The sequence below is a fragment of the Octodon degus genome, unplaced genomic scaffold, assembly GCF_000260255.1.
Source record: "Octodon degus isolate 3935 unplaced genomic scaffold, OctDeg1.0 scaffold00079, whole genome shotgun sequence".
NCBI classification, from domain to species: Eukaryota; Metazoa; Chordata; class Mammalia; order Rodentia; family Octodontidae; genus Octodon; species Octodon degus.
Window position 1 is genome coordinate 3227802 of NW_004524655.1, and position 16032 is coordinate 3243833.

Here is a 16032-nt window from a genome sequence, read left to right on the forward strand (position 1 = left end):
AGAGAGAGAGAGACACAGAGAGAGACAGACAGACAGACAGAGACAGAAACAGACAGACAGAGACAGAAAGACAGACAGAGACAGAGATAGAGAGACAGAGAGAGACAGACAGACAGAGACAGAGACAGGCAGGCAGGCAGAGACAGAATATGAATGTGTGCTCTTGAGTGTGCAATTGTGCATGTGTGTATGGGGTAGCGAAGGCTGAATATTATTCTTCTAAGAAACTTAGAAAATTGAGTTCAGAGGAAAATTTAAAGCTACTCCTGCCTCCAACTTTTTATGTAAAATATTTTTATTTGAAGACAGAACATTTAAAAAACATAATACATAAAAGCATAGTACAAAAACACCCTTGAACTTTCAAGTCGATCCAACAACTACTAGCATTTCCATATTTGCCTGTCTACCATTTTTCTGTCTATTCATGTATCTGTCATCTATTTACATATTCATCCATCATTTATCTGTGTGTCCATCTGTCTGACTGTCTGTCTTTACAATGAACCACTTAAAAATAAATCAAGGACATCATGATGCTTTAGTCCAATGTCCTTCAGCATGGGTATCTTATGAACACAAAGACTGCATTCCTCAAAAATCATAATACTGTTATGACACTTTAGAAAATGAACTCTACTGATAGAATCTCACCCAAAACTCAGTGCAGGGCGTCTCTTTAAACAATGACATCCTAAGGAGGGAATCGAATCCCCGCTGCTTGAGAGAGAAGCAGACAGCTTGCCGCCTAGCCACAGGCAGGCAGGGGAGCAGGAAGAATTTTGGCTTCTTTTTTGCCTGGTTCCTGTTATCCAAGTCTCAAGACAAGTGGACAGTGTCCAACTTAGAGCTCTGTTTTGAATCTGATGCGAGATTCAGCCTCCTTACACCAAACTGTATCTAAAATGAACTCTCCACATTTCATCCGTTGTCATCACCTGCTTTAGTGGAACAAAGTGGCATCCAGTGACCTCTTATTATTTCTGAAATCCAAATACACTTCCAGAAGTCAGCAAGGTAACATCCTGCTAAGAGGATTCAGAAGGTGAGTCTTGAGGCGTGCGCCCCAAGAAATGCAGGCTGTCGAAGGCAGCCAGATGAGAAACATCTCTCTACACAGGACTTTGGCGTGTTTGTTAAAAGAGAAACAAAGCCAATACAAATTTGCAGTCAAAAAACTCTGCCCATCCCATTAATTTCTACCCTTCATTGCAAGAAATAAAAGGATCTCTTTTCTGCGTTCTAGAGTATTAAGGAAGAAATGACAATTGGAAGCATTATCAGCTAACACTTTCCCCCTCGGCTTCTGATGGAACCCAGGGCCTCTCACGAGCCAGGCAAGCGCTCCAGCACTGAGTTATACCCTCAGTCGGCCTCGACCTCACTGTCCTTCTGCCTCAGCCTTCCAGGTAGCTAGGACTACAGGGGTGCCCCAACGTGCTCAGTTCCAGCTAAGAGCTAATGAACTAGCATTTATCTTACTACCTGAATGACATCTGTTATAATAACTGAATACCCCGTGTATTTTCTGGATACTGGTACAGGAACATAATTGGTCTTTACCTTCCTTATTGAATATATCAGAGATTGCCTACAGCTTCAAAAATCAGAGGAAAACATACGCCTAAATTATGTCAGCTTATTATGGACTACTGGACTATATTGGATTATTTTGCTGAATTCACGCACCTGCAATATTTAAATGGCAATGGAATACCCATCTCTAACAAAACTAAACAAAAAAAAAGGGGATACAAAGGAAGGACCATTTTGTATTTGCATATACAAAATAGTTAGGATAGACATACAGCTACTTTCTTTTAATTCAATGAGAAGAAAGATGTGTACTAATATAGTATTTGGACAGGATATCATGTCTGCATCTTGTTCTGTGAATAACCACTAAGAAGATAACAATATGCAATGTATTAGTTATTGAAACTGTCCTGTTAATCAGTTTTGAAACTGTCTCATTGCTATCTGTGTCTCAATAAAATAAAAAAAATAATAAACTATGTCAGCTGCTGTGGAGTACTACTCAGATTGATCTCCATAGGTTACATTTTTATGCTTAAAATTCCTGGAATAAAACATAGTCCCAGGTGACCTATGTGACCGCCTTAGTGACCAAGTAGGGCGGACTGCCCACATCCCTTGCCTCACTGCATTCTAGATACTGGCAAGCTGACACCTTTTTCAGGGACAACGTGCGCTCCTCGAAGGTAGGGATTGTCTTCCCCCTGCTTGGTGCTGCTGCCCCTTTGGGGTCTGGTCAACAGCCGGGAGCTCAAGGATTATTCCTTGAGTGAATAAGCAGCTGATCTGACTCCTGTGTACGACAAGAGACCCAAATCCTTTAGCTGGGTGGGAAGTGAAGACTGCTCCCTGGTACTACCTGAATTTGAAAAGCCTTTGGAATTCACAAGATCACTTTCCTTTCCATCGGTTCCAGAAAGGCCCTTTTAAAAAAATTCCCGTGGTAGCAATTTAGCTGTCAGATTCTGGATACAGAAGAGATTCCTGTGTGTTCTTTAATTCTGGGCAGTGTTGGGCAAATGTGCCCGGCAGAAGCTGGGACGTCCTCAGGGCATCTCTGAAATCCTGGAAAATCTCTTTTAGGTGCTTGTTAGTCTCCAACTGCTGGAGCCTCCGGGGTGGCCCACACTGCAGGACCAGTGCTCCCAGGCACTCTCAAATAAGAAGAGGTGGGGTTACAGCAAGGATCATGTAAATGAGAGGTGGGAGAAAGGACATAGTTCCTGGGCTGGAAACAGGACCCTCATCCGCTTGCCAAGACCCTCTGTGTCTCCCTCGGAGCCCTCTTTGGAAGGCATCCGATGCACTGGGATTGGGCACCTGTTTGCCTCAGGTGAGGGAAAGAACATTAAAGTCAGAAAGGCTTTTAAAAGTAGTTAGTCTAGGAGTTGTAACGAAAATGTCTCCCAAACAAAGACAAAACAGCAACAAACCAAGCCAGAATGAAACAAAGTCAACGTTCTCCACCCACACCCCTGAAAAAAATCTAAACTAACAAAAGACAAACCCTGTGCCAACCCTGCAAGACTCTGAATAGAGACGCAGATACATTTAAATCTCAACGTATTCCCCCGTTTCCCAGATGATAAAAATGAGGCTGAGCTGGAGGAAGGGGCTTGGTCTACACCAACTGGCCAACTAAAGTTCTTTTTTCTCTCTCTCTTCTTTGTTAGGAGCATTGTAAGGGCCTGATGCTGTCCCTTTGCCACCACCAACACACTATTCTGACAATCCTCCTATGAGTCCTGTGCAGCAGCTATAATCTCCACTGCCTGGATGAAATGCCGAAGGGTCAGAGAGATGAACTCACCCTGAGACTCAGGGAGACCATAGATGCCCAAGCCCAACAGAGGATGCTTCCCAGGATGACATCCTCCTTTGATTTTAATGCGGTGCTCTGCCTTTCAACCTGGCTGCTGTGGGCCAGCGTGGCCCTAGGCCCCCATCGCTGAGAGAGTATTACATGTCAGGCTACCTGTTCTGCTGAATTCCACTGCCACCCTGTTGCTCTTGGGGCCACCCTGTCACCTCCTCCCCTCCCATAGAAGCACTATTCCTGCTCCAGGGCTTCCTCGGTGCTCCTACTTAGAGTGGGGCTCACACCACCCTGGCCCAGGCCCCTTCCCCCTCCGGACCTGCCCCTTAGCACTCATCCTGTCACAGGTGACAGGTCTGCTGACATCTGCTGCACTAGCACCCACGGTCACTGTGCTCATCCCAGGCAAATGGTTGCTAAGTGCAGTTATACCAAGATCAATCCCTGCTATGCCCCCTTAACAAGGCTCCCATTGGAGACTTAGGGACATTTTCTGTTGAGACATCATTTTTGTGGAATAGACTCAAGTGGGCTCAATTTTCTAGCATGGCAGGGAGTATCTTTCCTTCCCTAGGAATGGGAGCGATGCGCCCAGGACTTGCAAGGCCAGGCAGGGGCTGAGTAGGCTGCAGAAATGAGCTCCGACTAAGGGCTTTGGTGAGATCAGCGAGAGTTAAGCAGGGGTTATTAGCTACTGCAATGACTTGATTTCTGAAGTTAGACCTGATAGGTCACTTTTAAAAGGAGTCTTCTCTCAGAAGGCTTAACCAGCAGAGCTCACAACATTAGCTGGAAAAGCAGGGCAGAATCTAGCAAGGTCAAGGTGAGAGGGACAGTTTAGTCATTTGCCAACTTATAATGATAATCTAAAATGGAATTAACATTTAAATCCCAAATCGCTGGAGTCTCTTTATTTTCAAGCAAACAGGAAACTACCGGAAATCTACTTCAGCTTCCTTGGCTGTTTGCTGTGACTTCAATCAAACTACGTGCCTTTGCTGGGTCCCTTTTCCTGAAGGATGAGGCTGATGGGTAAGAACTGAAGGCAACAGGGTGGCCTGGAGTAGCTTTGTTAAACATACAGATACTTTGGGTGTCTCCCCGGGGATGCTGATTCTGCCGACAGAGGATGGGGTTTGGTGTCTCTCTTTCCAAGCAGAGCTTTGGTAGGTTCTGATGCTGCGGACCTGCTGGCCTGATGCTTGCCCTCTACCAGGCTGGATGATGTCTAAACACTATTGCATATTTGGCGAGGGAGGGAAACAGTCACGTCTATAGCCTGTGCAATGTCGGAGTTGTTAACCACACAACCACATACCGGTCCGTGATGGGGAGCCTGCCTCTTCGTGCACACAGCCCAGATGACAATTGGCTCTGAAATGCCAAACTCACCTTCTGCTCATGCCAGTCACTGACAGGAAGAGCCCAGTTCTAATGAGTACATATCATTTTTATCTCAAGGCTCACCCAGACCTGTTCAGACCTGCGGAAGCTGAGTGACAGGCGAGGCACCCAGTGGGGCTGCAGGACACCCCAAACCACACACCCAAGGAAGCGGCACAACCCAATTGGTTCATGCTCTTGAGATCCAGGTGAAATGATTCCCAAGGGGGCTCGGAAAGCAGTGCTCTACCAGTGAACAGCTGCCTGCATGGTACCTTGGACAGCACCCCATAGCACAAAGACCCCCCCCCCCCCCGGGTGGGGACAGGTCCACCCGCCCCTCCACTCCAGCCACTCAGCCTTTCCAAGTGTCCTTCCCTATGGAAGGCAGAGCCTTTGGAGCTCACTCTGGCCATTTGGGGGAACATGAAGAGGCCGGTGTGGAGGCTGTGTTGCAGTATTAGACGCAGACTTACCCCCACAGGGGTTCCTTTTCTGCCTTATGATCACCCACCTTGGATTAAAACTCCTGTTTCCAGAGCTCCCTTTACAGACATTTGTACAAAATCCTCATTTACGAGAGTCACCCTTTTCGTTTTATAAGTAATGGAACTGAAGTTCAGGGAGGTTAAGTGACCAGCCGGGGCTCACGCTGGAGCAGGAGCCTAAATGTGCTCTCAAACAGAGGTCTTCAGCAGGTCTTTCTACTAGGAATTCTTTCCCTGTATGGTCTGGCACTTTAGGGGATCTACCCCCGAACTTCTGGAGATGCAGTCAGGGTAGCTCAGGCCTAAAAGATCTGTCAGGGAACAAGGCTGAGCACGCTAAAGCAGAGGCGTGTATCAGACTGCTGACGAGTGCAAAATACTCTAGGATATGAAGCTCAAAACCAGGGGTGAGGCCTTGGTAGTGTCACTTACCAGCTAGGTGACTATGGGCAGGTGGCTGGGGAGCCAGAATCTGGGCCATGAGAAGGGCTAGGTCCACAGAGGTGGGGCAAGGTGCCTCCCTTCCAGGACCTTCCAAGTCTTCTCAGACCTGTCTGCTCAGATGCCTGGGGGCAAAAAAAATGGGTCTGATTCTCCGATGCCTGCTTCCGGCACAGACCTGATATTAAAATTAAACAAGCAAACAAATACCAAAATCCAAATCCAAAATCTAGTGGTAGAAAACTGATTGCCCAGGGAGCTGCGCCAGTGTTTTCTGGTGTCTTTCCATACCGGATGTGTATGTATTGCGCCTGATCCCAGTGGCAAGAAAGGGAAAAGGCGAAGTTTGCTCACATTCCTCTGGCGGTGGGGGAGAGGCGTGGGACAGAACAGAGCCCTTCTGTTATGGACTGTTAGAGGCCCTAGGCAGTGCCCTGGGTACAGTACCCTGGCTACTCCCACCCTCCCCTGTGGGGCCTCTGGGACCCCACCCCCTTAACCCTTCACCCTTCTGTGGTGGCCGCTAGTACATCTTGTGAAGCCTAGGCTCTGGGTTTGAGCAGCAATTAGAAGGGGGGGGGGGGGCTCATTGGCCAGAAAGAACCTGTCGCGGGGAGGGGTGTTGCTTGTATCAGGAAGGAAGTGAGCTTGGCCTTTCTTACCCTCAGGGGCAACCCCGATTTCACTAGAAACCTGACACGAGAGTCCCCAGATCCAACCTAGGGGTTACAGTAAAACCTCAGTCACATTTCTAGTGCATCCACTGCTGGTCCTGGGCTTCACTTACACTTACGACGTTTTAATGGCACTCAGGTTTAGTTCCGCGAGAGAGGTACTGTTTCCTCACTTTACATAGAGGAATCCTAGACCTAGAGAGGAGCTGGGGCTTGCTTACGGTCGCATAGTGAGTAAAAGCCATTTCTAGGATTGGACACCCCGACCCCCCGGGAGCCATTAGAAACGTTCCAGCCCCTCTATTCTGCCTCCTCGCGCGCACCTCACCTCTCTGGGTGCCCGCCCCAGACAGAGCGGTCCCTGGGACGCTGAGAGCTGCGGCACTGTGCCCTGGAGGTGGGTGCGAGGGGCTCACACCCTCTCACTCGTAGTCCCAAGAGCTCTTTCGGGACCGTTCTACCCAAGGACCCTCGAAGGGCCACGAAAGTTGGAGCTCGCGGGGACCTCGTTCCCAGCCGCGGTGGCCGCCTGGAAACAAATCCAAAGCGCGCGGTGCGTTGCGGGCCTGATCCGCGGCGGAGTGCGTCCCTTGCCCGCTTCGGGGACGCGCCAAGAGCCCTCAGTCCTCCTTCGCTGGAGCAACACAACTTTCCCACGTTCTGGGAATCGGCGCGCTTACACCACGATCCCTCCCGGGCAGGAGTAAGAGGTGCGGGCCGCCGCGCCAGGACCGCGGAGCGCAGCGGAGGCTGGCAAAGTTAGAAGCCAGGCAGAAGCTGCAAGCCCCGCGAGCCCTCCCGGCCATCTGCCCCCGCCCGGGAGGCTGCTGGTGCCCGAGGCCGCCATTACCGCGGGTCGCCTGGGCGACGCGGTCGCAGAGCCGCGCCGGGAGGGAGCAGGCGAAAGTTAGGCACCGGCAGGTGCAGCGACCCGGCCGCCCGCGTCCACAGCCCGGGCCGCCGGCCGGGGAGCGCGCGGTGCCCCAGGTCCGCCATTACCGCAGGCGCAGCCCGAAGCCGCGTGCGCGGCTGGGGAGCCCCCCGGGGTCCCCGCAAAGTTGAAGCGGGGCGGGCGCGTCGACCCCGGGACCCGGCATGGGGACGCCCGCTGGGAGCAGAACGGGGACGCAGGGACCAAGTTGGAACGCGCAGCAAAGCCCGCGGCTCTCTCGCGTACCGTGGTGGGCTCGCGCGGGAACGGAGAGCGTAGGGGGACTGCTGAGGGGCGCGGGACGCGGGCCCCGAAACTCACCTGCGGCCGAGTCCAGGGGCGCCGAGGCTGCTCTGCGCCCTGCGCACCCGCCCGCCCGCCGCCTGCTCCTGCTCGCGCCGCTCCGCCTCCTCCCGGGCGCTCCGATTCCGAAGCCTCCGGGTCGCTCGGCCGCCGCGCGGCTGGAGGGCGCCGGGCACACCCGCTCACCTCCGGGTGGGAGCCGCGCGCCTCCCTTCCTTGCCTCTCCGCTTTGTGCCTCTCAGATCGCTCCCCACCCCCTCGCCCGGCCCCCACCCTCCCTTGTCCCCTCCCTCCTTCCCGCCCTCCGTCAGCCCAGAAAGCCCAAGTTCGGGACAAGGGCTGCGGGCTTCCCCCGCGCAGTGCCCAGCGCCCGGCGTGCGCCCCGGGCTCACCCCGTCCGCTCGGCCACCACCGAGCCTCAGAGGAGCCGCGGCGCTAAGTAGCTCTCCGCCGGGCGACTGGAATCGCGGCGTAAATATGTGGGAACCGATCCGCGAGCTCGGCGAGGGTCGCGAGGGGGAATTTATTTCTTAATGTCCCTCCTTTATCCTACCATCGCTGAAACGAATTAGCGGTGACGTCCCAGCCGACTGGTTTATGGGTGTGGGGAGGGAGACGTCGCAACCCTCATTAAAAGAGCCGCTCTGGGTTCCAAAGCATACATCTTTTATATAACCTAATTTCCATTTTTTTTCCCTATCAGGAAACACGCACACACACAATGACAATTTCTGGGAGGCTGGAGGAGGCTGAGTGTAGTAGCCACTTCAGTGAGGGCAGCTCGCTGTGGTCACAGAGAATGTCATGGGAGGCAGTGATGGTTATTTCTGTCTACATTGGTGTTGGGACATCGTTTCTTAGCGGGACGGCATAGCGCCCAGTCTCTGTGCTGCGTAGAGCCAGCAGCAGTGTGTATGTATGTGTGTGTGTGTGTGTGTGTGTGTGTAGACCGGAGCAGCCTCGGTTGTAGCCTTGGCTCTTGGGTGGGCAGACAGAGAGTCAGCAGGTTCTGCAAATGTTGCCCAGCTCTGGTGTTTTCAGGAGCAGAGCTCGGGCCAAGCGTCTGGGAGGGGTGAGGATGGAGGGGCCTTGTCCACCTGTGGCCTGCAAGGCCAGCACACATGGAGCAGCTGGGTAGGGCAGGGGGAGGGGCAGATGCAGAGAACTCAGCTTCCCTTCCTTTCTTAGGGGCCGGAACATATGGGTAACCATATAAACCCGTCTCGAAAGCTGTCTTTTCCTGGGCAGATTGCAAAGGATTTTGCATTTCACTGTCGCTGTTGCTCACACACTCTTGGGGAAGCAGGGAGGTGGAGGGACTCCAGGAAAGAGAGCAAGATTCACACACACACACACACACACACACACACGCACACATACGCTTGGCACCTGGCTCCCAGCAGCTCGATCTTTTCTCCTCCCCAGCCTTGGCTTGGCAAGACGGCCAGGCCCACTCAGGCTCTGAGTTGTGTGGAGAAGAGGCAAAGGAAAAACACTCCCCTTTGTCACTAATAGATGCTTTTCAGAGTGTCTTGCACATTAAGCAAGGGAGAAGGGGGTGTGACTTGGGGGCAGGAAGAGGGGCATGAGGGATGACGAGGTGGCAGAAGGAATGCAGAAAGAGCTGGTGTGTGTGTGTGTGTGTGTGTGTGTGTGTGTGTGTGTGTGTGTACTGTCTTCAACTAACTGAGAAGAGGACCCAAGAAAAATTCCATCAGTGCCAGGGCTCTGCCACTTCTTGACGGTGCCCTGGGATTCCGGGCCAGTTTCTGGGGTGTTGATGGAAAGCCCTTGGCATGATGCCTAGTATATAGTAAGTGCTCAAGAAAGAATAACCTGAGATCGTAGGGATGGTGAGAATAATGCCAGGGACAGAAAAGGCTGATGGGTGTTCCAGGAGGGCAAGGCTGGCGCTGAGGGCTCTGAGCTCCTTCCCATCCCAGACACAGCTTCTCCTGCCTGAACCATTTCAAAGTTGAGCACTGGGTTGCAGTGGTGTTGGTCTAGAACACTGCTCTGTCAATTGCCATGGCAACTGGGGAAAATCAGGAAGCCAGGGGAGGGGAAGCTGCTCCTCCACTGGGCTGGCGGTTCACCTGCTCCAGAGGGAGCTGAGCTGGCCTGTGTTGGAAGTGGGGGCATCTGGGCCCCAGGGGCTTGGGGCAGGGCACCACAGCCCTAGAGTTCAGCTGGCTCAGCATCCAGGTCAGCAGTGCTCGCAGAAGGAAGCGGTGGCCTGGGTTTGAGGAGAAGGGGCTGGAAACCCCATTTCCTGATTCTGTCCCAGTAAAGGGGCAGTGGTTGTGTAGTTCTTAAGCCAAGGATCTGAGAAGACAGTGCCTTGGAGCTTGTGTGTGTGTGCTCCTGTGTGTGTGTGTGTGTGTGTGTGTGTGCGTACGTGTGTGTGTGTGCTAGAGAAACAGATACTACCAAGACTGGGCAGATGGCAATGAGACACACACAGAGAAAGAGAGAGACACTAACAAAAAGACATAAATCCAGAGAGAGAGAGAGAGAGAGAGAGAGAGAGAGAGAGAGAGAGAGACTGAGAGGGAGAAAAAGAGACAGACAGAGAGAGAATGAGAGAGACAGAGAGAAAAAGAGAAACAGAGAATGAGAGACAGAGAGACAGAGAGAAAAAGAGACAGAGAGACAGAAAGAAAAAGAGAGTGACAGAGAAAAAGAGACAGAGAGAGAGAGAGAGAGAGAGAGAGAGAGAGAGAGAGAGAGAGAAAGAGACAGAGAGCGAGAGAAAAAGAGAGACAGAGACAGAGACAGAGACAGAGACAGAGACCGAGACAGGGACAGAGACAGGGACAGAGCCAGATTTTCCTTCCTTGCTCTGCATGTCTCCATGGCATTAGGGGGAACCAGCAACAATTCTAGATGTAGCAGTGGAGCAGTGACTATTTTGTATCAAGCGCTTCTTATTTCACCAGTTTTGAGCCAAAAAATCTTGTAGCAATAGCTCACTGAATTGTCATCAAAGTGGCAAGAGATGGATGACTCCCTTCCTCATCCGTATTTTATAGACGGAAAGAAAAAAAAATCAGAAGCTCTGGACTCAAAGTGACTTCAGTGGTGAAGCAGAAGCTAGAACTGAGCTCCCAAAGTGCGGCTCTCTCTGTCCCCTACCCTGGCCTTGTGGAGGAGGGAGAGGAACAGGTCAGAACTATTACTATGGGGGAGAAGGGAGGGCTGGGGAGGTGGGGGTGGCTCTTGGTGTCCAGCGACCCTCCACACTAATGCTGGGAATGGTTTGTGGTCTCAAACGCCAGAGGTAAAAGATGATGAGTTTGATCACGAAGCAAGTGGTCCCGGACGCTGCACTGTGACAGTTCCCCAGGTGCTCATTAGCCAGCGTGCCTTTGAGGCTGTTCCTGACACTTATATGCACTCAGTTCCTCTAGGAACCCTTGGTGTTTAGGGGAGATGATGGCGATGCTGCCCTTCTCTGGGATTCTTCGGGGCTCTTATAGGATTGAGCCAGCCGAGGCCTGTCCTACACCTGCATCGTGCTGACACGCTATAGGAGGTCATGAGATGACAGAGGCTCCTAGATCTCATCTCTGGGCCTCACTCCATAATTCCTGCATCACAGGTGGGCAGGTAAACAGTGCCTGGGAGGGTCACTGGGGGACCAGCAGGGCCCTCTGGTGGCCTTAAGGGCAGGGAGCAGTTTCATTACCAATGTGGCTGCCACCGAGGGGGTAATACATTATCCAGGGCTAATGAAAACATAATTATCTTCTTTTGGCTACAGAGAAGGGCTAATTTAATAGGCTACGATCGAAAGGCATCTGCTGAATTCACCCAGCAGTGAAAGCACTTGAAGGCCTCAGGAGGGGGTGAGTTAGTATAGCCAGCCAGGCCCACAGCTGTGTCCAAACAACTCTTCCCCAGGACAGGAGTTGGCAGCCACGGAGGAGCCTAGGGGTGCAGGCAGCGGTGGCAGATGCATGTGCAGCCGGCAGGGGTGTCTGAGCACACAGCCCTGAGCTGCTCTCCTGCCACGAGTTCTTGAGCTGCTACTTTGCCTCTCTGAGCCTTGACTTTCTTGTCTGTAAAATGGGGGTTAATTCTGTCCAGTTCATCTCAAGGGGGGATTAGATGAGCCGTGTAAGGGGCTGGCACATTTTAAGCAAATAGCAAAACTTTCAGCCCTCTCTTTGCTGGGTTGGCTCCATCCCACTTTCAGGCCTTGGCATAAACAGTATCTCTTTGGAGAAGCCCCTGCCCTGGACTTGGCCCCTGGGTATTCACATTCAGTGTAGACTGGAGAGAGCTCCCTGAGTATAAGGTCTTCTCATTCCAGGACGAGTAGGTCAGTATCCCAGAGACCTGCTTGCTGGGCTCTGCCCCAGACCTAATGACCCAGACATTCAGGGTGGGCTTGCATGCATTTGCTTGAAAAAAACCTTTCCCGGGTGACCCTGCAGTACACTCAAATATGAGAACTTAGTTTCCAACCACAAACCAAACAAATGTTTGTTTGAATTAGCCAAGCATTAAGCTGCAGGTAGAGGTGGGGGTGGGGTGGGGAGTGGGTCCAGAGCCTTTATTAGGCCCCAGCTGTATACCCAGCCCTGTCATTATGCATCCTCTCGGCCCCTGTTGTGCACCACTCACCATAGCCCACTGTCTGCTTTGCCCCTTAGAAATGCCCCTTGGTCTGCTTTGCTGTTCTGAAACATAGAATCAAAGGGATGCTGAGATCCAGAGGTGCTCCTCTGTTTGTCCCTCCTCTTCCATGGGAGTCAGATCTACTCTTCTCCTGGAAGAAACCCCACCTATCTTAAGCTTCCTTTTCTGGGAAAGAGTTTAGCTTACTAAAAGTAGCAGAATAGTACAAGATATGTCGTTGTACCCTGACCTCGTGCCCCCGTTGTTGATGCCACACGCAACCATCGGCTAATGATCAGAACAGGTATCCTTCTGGGCCTGCGCCTGGTGCTTGGCTGGGAAAATCACTGGGACAAGCTCATTGGGACATGTCATAACCATCACAATTTTTTTTTTTTTTTTAACTGGGAATCACACTCAGGACCTTGCGCTTGCTGGGCAGACGCTGCGCCTCCAAGCTATATCCCAGCCCCCATCCATGGGTTTTGTAGTTGGAGCAAGGAAGGAGAGCTGTTTCCAACACTGGCATGGAACGTGGGAGGCTGCTGCCTAGGAAGGGCAGAGAATTACTGACCAAGGGCAGCAGCCTGGTGGTGGCGGATCAGTTCCCTGTCCTGACTCCCCGCTCAGAGACCCATGGGAAGGAAGCACGGGTCACCAAAGTGGCCCTGGGGTAGGAGGCTGGAAGGCTAAGGGGACTCAGGATTAGGGAACACCCTTGTCCGAGAGCCCAGAGTCCTCAGGGAAGAAAGGGTATCAGTTCCTGGGGATACCACCCTCCTCTGTGGACGTGTGCAGGCTCTAGCTGGGAAGCACAAGGGAGGAGCCTCAAAGGGGTGGGAAGAACAGTAGCTCAGGGGCTGGGACGCTTGTTCTCCAGGTCTGCTTGTGCCACGAATGTTCTCTATGAGCTTGGGCAAGCCCTTGGGCATCTTCAGGTTGCCAACCCCCTGGTTTGAATACAAAGTCCAAAACAGTTGTGTTTTTTAAAGGTAGAGGCTTCTTAATGCCTGGAAGCTTTTTAAAGAGACCTGAGACCCCGTAAAACTTCAAGACAACTGAACCAGTTTAATATATATAATATATATTATATATATATTATATATATATATAAACAACGAGGCAGTTTATTGCCTGAGAAGTCTTAGCATCGCGCAGCCTGCTCAGCACAGAGGCAGTTCCCCAAATGACCGACAGAGGGGGCTAAACCTTCACCTTAGCGGTAGGGCTCGCAGAGACCTGCCAGGTGGATCCGTGGTTTCCGATATGGCACTGAGCTGCCGAAGAGGGCTGCATCGCAGTGTGATTCAGCGGCAGGTACTTACATCCCCTTTGAAGGGGACACCAGTTTCTGGATACCGCCTCCAAGGATTTGGGGGTGGCTGTATTTCCTGCAAGCTCTCCAGGGGAAACTGAGGAAGGTGGTCTTCTGGTTCCAAGTCTGCTGCTCTGTCTGTAGGGTCACCCTGGTGAGCCCGTCTGGGTCCTCACTCTCAGCCTCCAGACTCTTGGAGGTCGGGGCCCCAGCTTCTGAGCCAGCGCAGCAGCCCTGCCTGCCTTAGAGGCCGAGAGCTCTTCACACTGCACTGTCCCACCACACCGCAGGCGCCAGCGGGGAAGATGACAGAGGCCGGCTTCTAAGAATTAGGAAAATCCTGAGCCCAGCTCGCGGGGGTGGGAGTGGAGGAGAGGCAATGGGGACCTGGTGTGGGGAGTGTGTCTGTGAAGATTGATCCACGGTGTCAACTCGAGAAGTCTAGACGCTTAACTGCTTAAGTATCTCAGCAGCTGTCTACATTCTGGGGTGTGGAGGACGCACCCTGGCCTCTAGGATGGTGGTCATTGTGTCAACTTGAGAAGTTTGGAAGTTTAGCTAAGTGACAGCATGGGGCCAGGGTCCTCACTCTGTAAACATCCTGGGCCTGTGCAAAAGGAGGTGGTATGATGCTACACCCACCCGTGAGGGAGGAAAAAAGGCCTGCTCCCCCCACATTTGCTCTTGCCACTTTCCCCGTTTTCTGAGGCCTTGAGCGCTTACCCCTCACCAGGCCTTCCTGCCTTAGAGCCAGCTGATTCTGGACTGAAACCTCTGCAAACTCTGAGCTAAATAAACCTTTCCTTCCTTAACTTTGGGTGTCGAGTATTTTGCCCCAGCAACAAGAGAAAAGTAACTAGGACATTATTCCAGAAAGTTCCAGACTAGGGTACTTGATTTTTTTCACTTAAATCTGTCCTTCATCGGGCAGTGTGACAAGACTGCTTCCTTCTCTGTGCCTCTGTTTCCCCATCCGTGAAGTCAGGTGGGTTGGACTACAGCAGAGCTTCCTCCTCTGCTTTAAGGTTGCTTGGGGCTCTGCTGCAGTGTCGGGGCAGGGGGGGCTTAGTGTAAATGCTGTGTGCCCCCAAATCTGCCATACATTCGATCTGCTTTGCTTTTAGTCTATGTGTCTGATTCTCTTTGGTGGGGTGGGAGGTGCACACCTGGTGCTGTATCAAAGGCCTAGGACAGCTGAGACCCTCAGTGGGATCCTGGCTCCTGAAACACGCAGTATAAGGGGGAAGCCAGACAAGCTGGTGACACTGTACAGTCTACGCTGCTGAAACTGTGGACAGAGATCCTGCCGCCTCCCCTGCATTTTAAAGCTTTAATGAGAAAACACACTTTTTTTTTTCTCCCAGTCTGACAGCCCTGAGCTCTGTTAGCTTCATAAGCTCTGACATTTGATTTATTCAAATGGACACTTGAGCAGACTGTTGTGTATTCGTCTCTAATTGCATGGGAGGGAGGAGGGCACGCGGATGCGGTGTGATTCAAAAGTCTGAGAGTCAGTTCTGGGCTCTTGCTACTTAATAGCTGTGTGACTTGAAGCAAGTTAATGACCCTTGCTGAGCTTCAGCATTCTCATCTGGCAAAGCTGGGTGGTGACAGTCTGCCTGTAGGATTGTGCTGATTTTATGAGATAATGCATGTGAAACTCCTGGCGTAGGTTTTTTGGCACATGATACCTGTTCAGCGAATTGGGATCCCTCCTATGATTATATTTGTTAGTTTGTATGGGGGGGTCTTGTTTCTGTTTTGAGGGACAAGAAGCCCGATCTGGAACTACATCGATGTTCTCTGATGTGTTTAGCAGTTTTCTAGCCATCTTTGGTATCCATTAACTTAATTTAACTGGGGGCAGGAATCAGGAGTTTCTCTATACCAGTGATTCTCAAATCACTGTGGTCTCCAGGTCAGCAGCGACTGGGAACTCGTTACAAATACAGATGCTAGAGACCCTCTAGGATCCGGGTCTGCAACCCCAGGGCAGAACCACGTCACCTTGGTTTTAAGAAGCCTTTAGGAATTTTGATGTCCTTCAAGCGTGGGAGTCTTCGCCTTATATCAGTGAGGGATTTCAAGCAATTTTAAATTCCCAAGTGGAATTGTATGCAGACAGCAACAGGGAAATAAGTGAAAAGGGTGCCATGGAGGAATCAAGAAGGAGGAGGCATGGTCTGATTCCCATGGAAAGCTCCTGTAGCACTTCGGACTTTCAGAAATGCAGTTTAAAAAGCATTGCAATGTAATCTTTAAACTTCCTACTCTTTGGCCATCTACCCACCAGGCAACCCACCAACCCATCCGTCCAGCCAGCAGTCCACCCATAACCCACTTATCTATTTGTATATCTGTCCATCCATCCATCCATCCATTCATCCATCCATCCATCCATCCATCCATCCATCCATCCATCCATCCACTTATCCATCCATCCATCCATCCATCCATCCATCCACTTATCCATCCATCCATCCATCCATCCATCCATCCATCCATCCATCTCCCTGTCCATC

The 16032-nt window shown here is 51.6% G+C and overlaps 1 protein-coding gene across 1 annotated transcript in view; it reads right to left on the minus strand.

Moving 5' to 3' along the window:
- The window catches only part of Nos1 (nitric oxide synthase 1), a 119138-nt gene extending 111467 nt beyond the window's left edge, over nt 1-7671 (minus strand). Inside the window, exon 1 of the mRNA XM_004636337.2 lies at nt 7591-7671. The gene's annotated coding sequence lies outside the window, so the exon portion shown is untranslated. The remainder of the gene's footprint in view (nt 1-7590) is intronic.
- Nucleotides 7672-16032: the final 8361 nt, after the last annotated feature.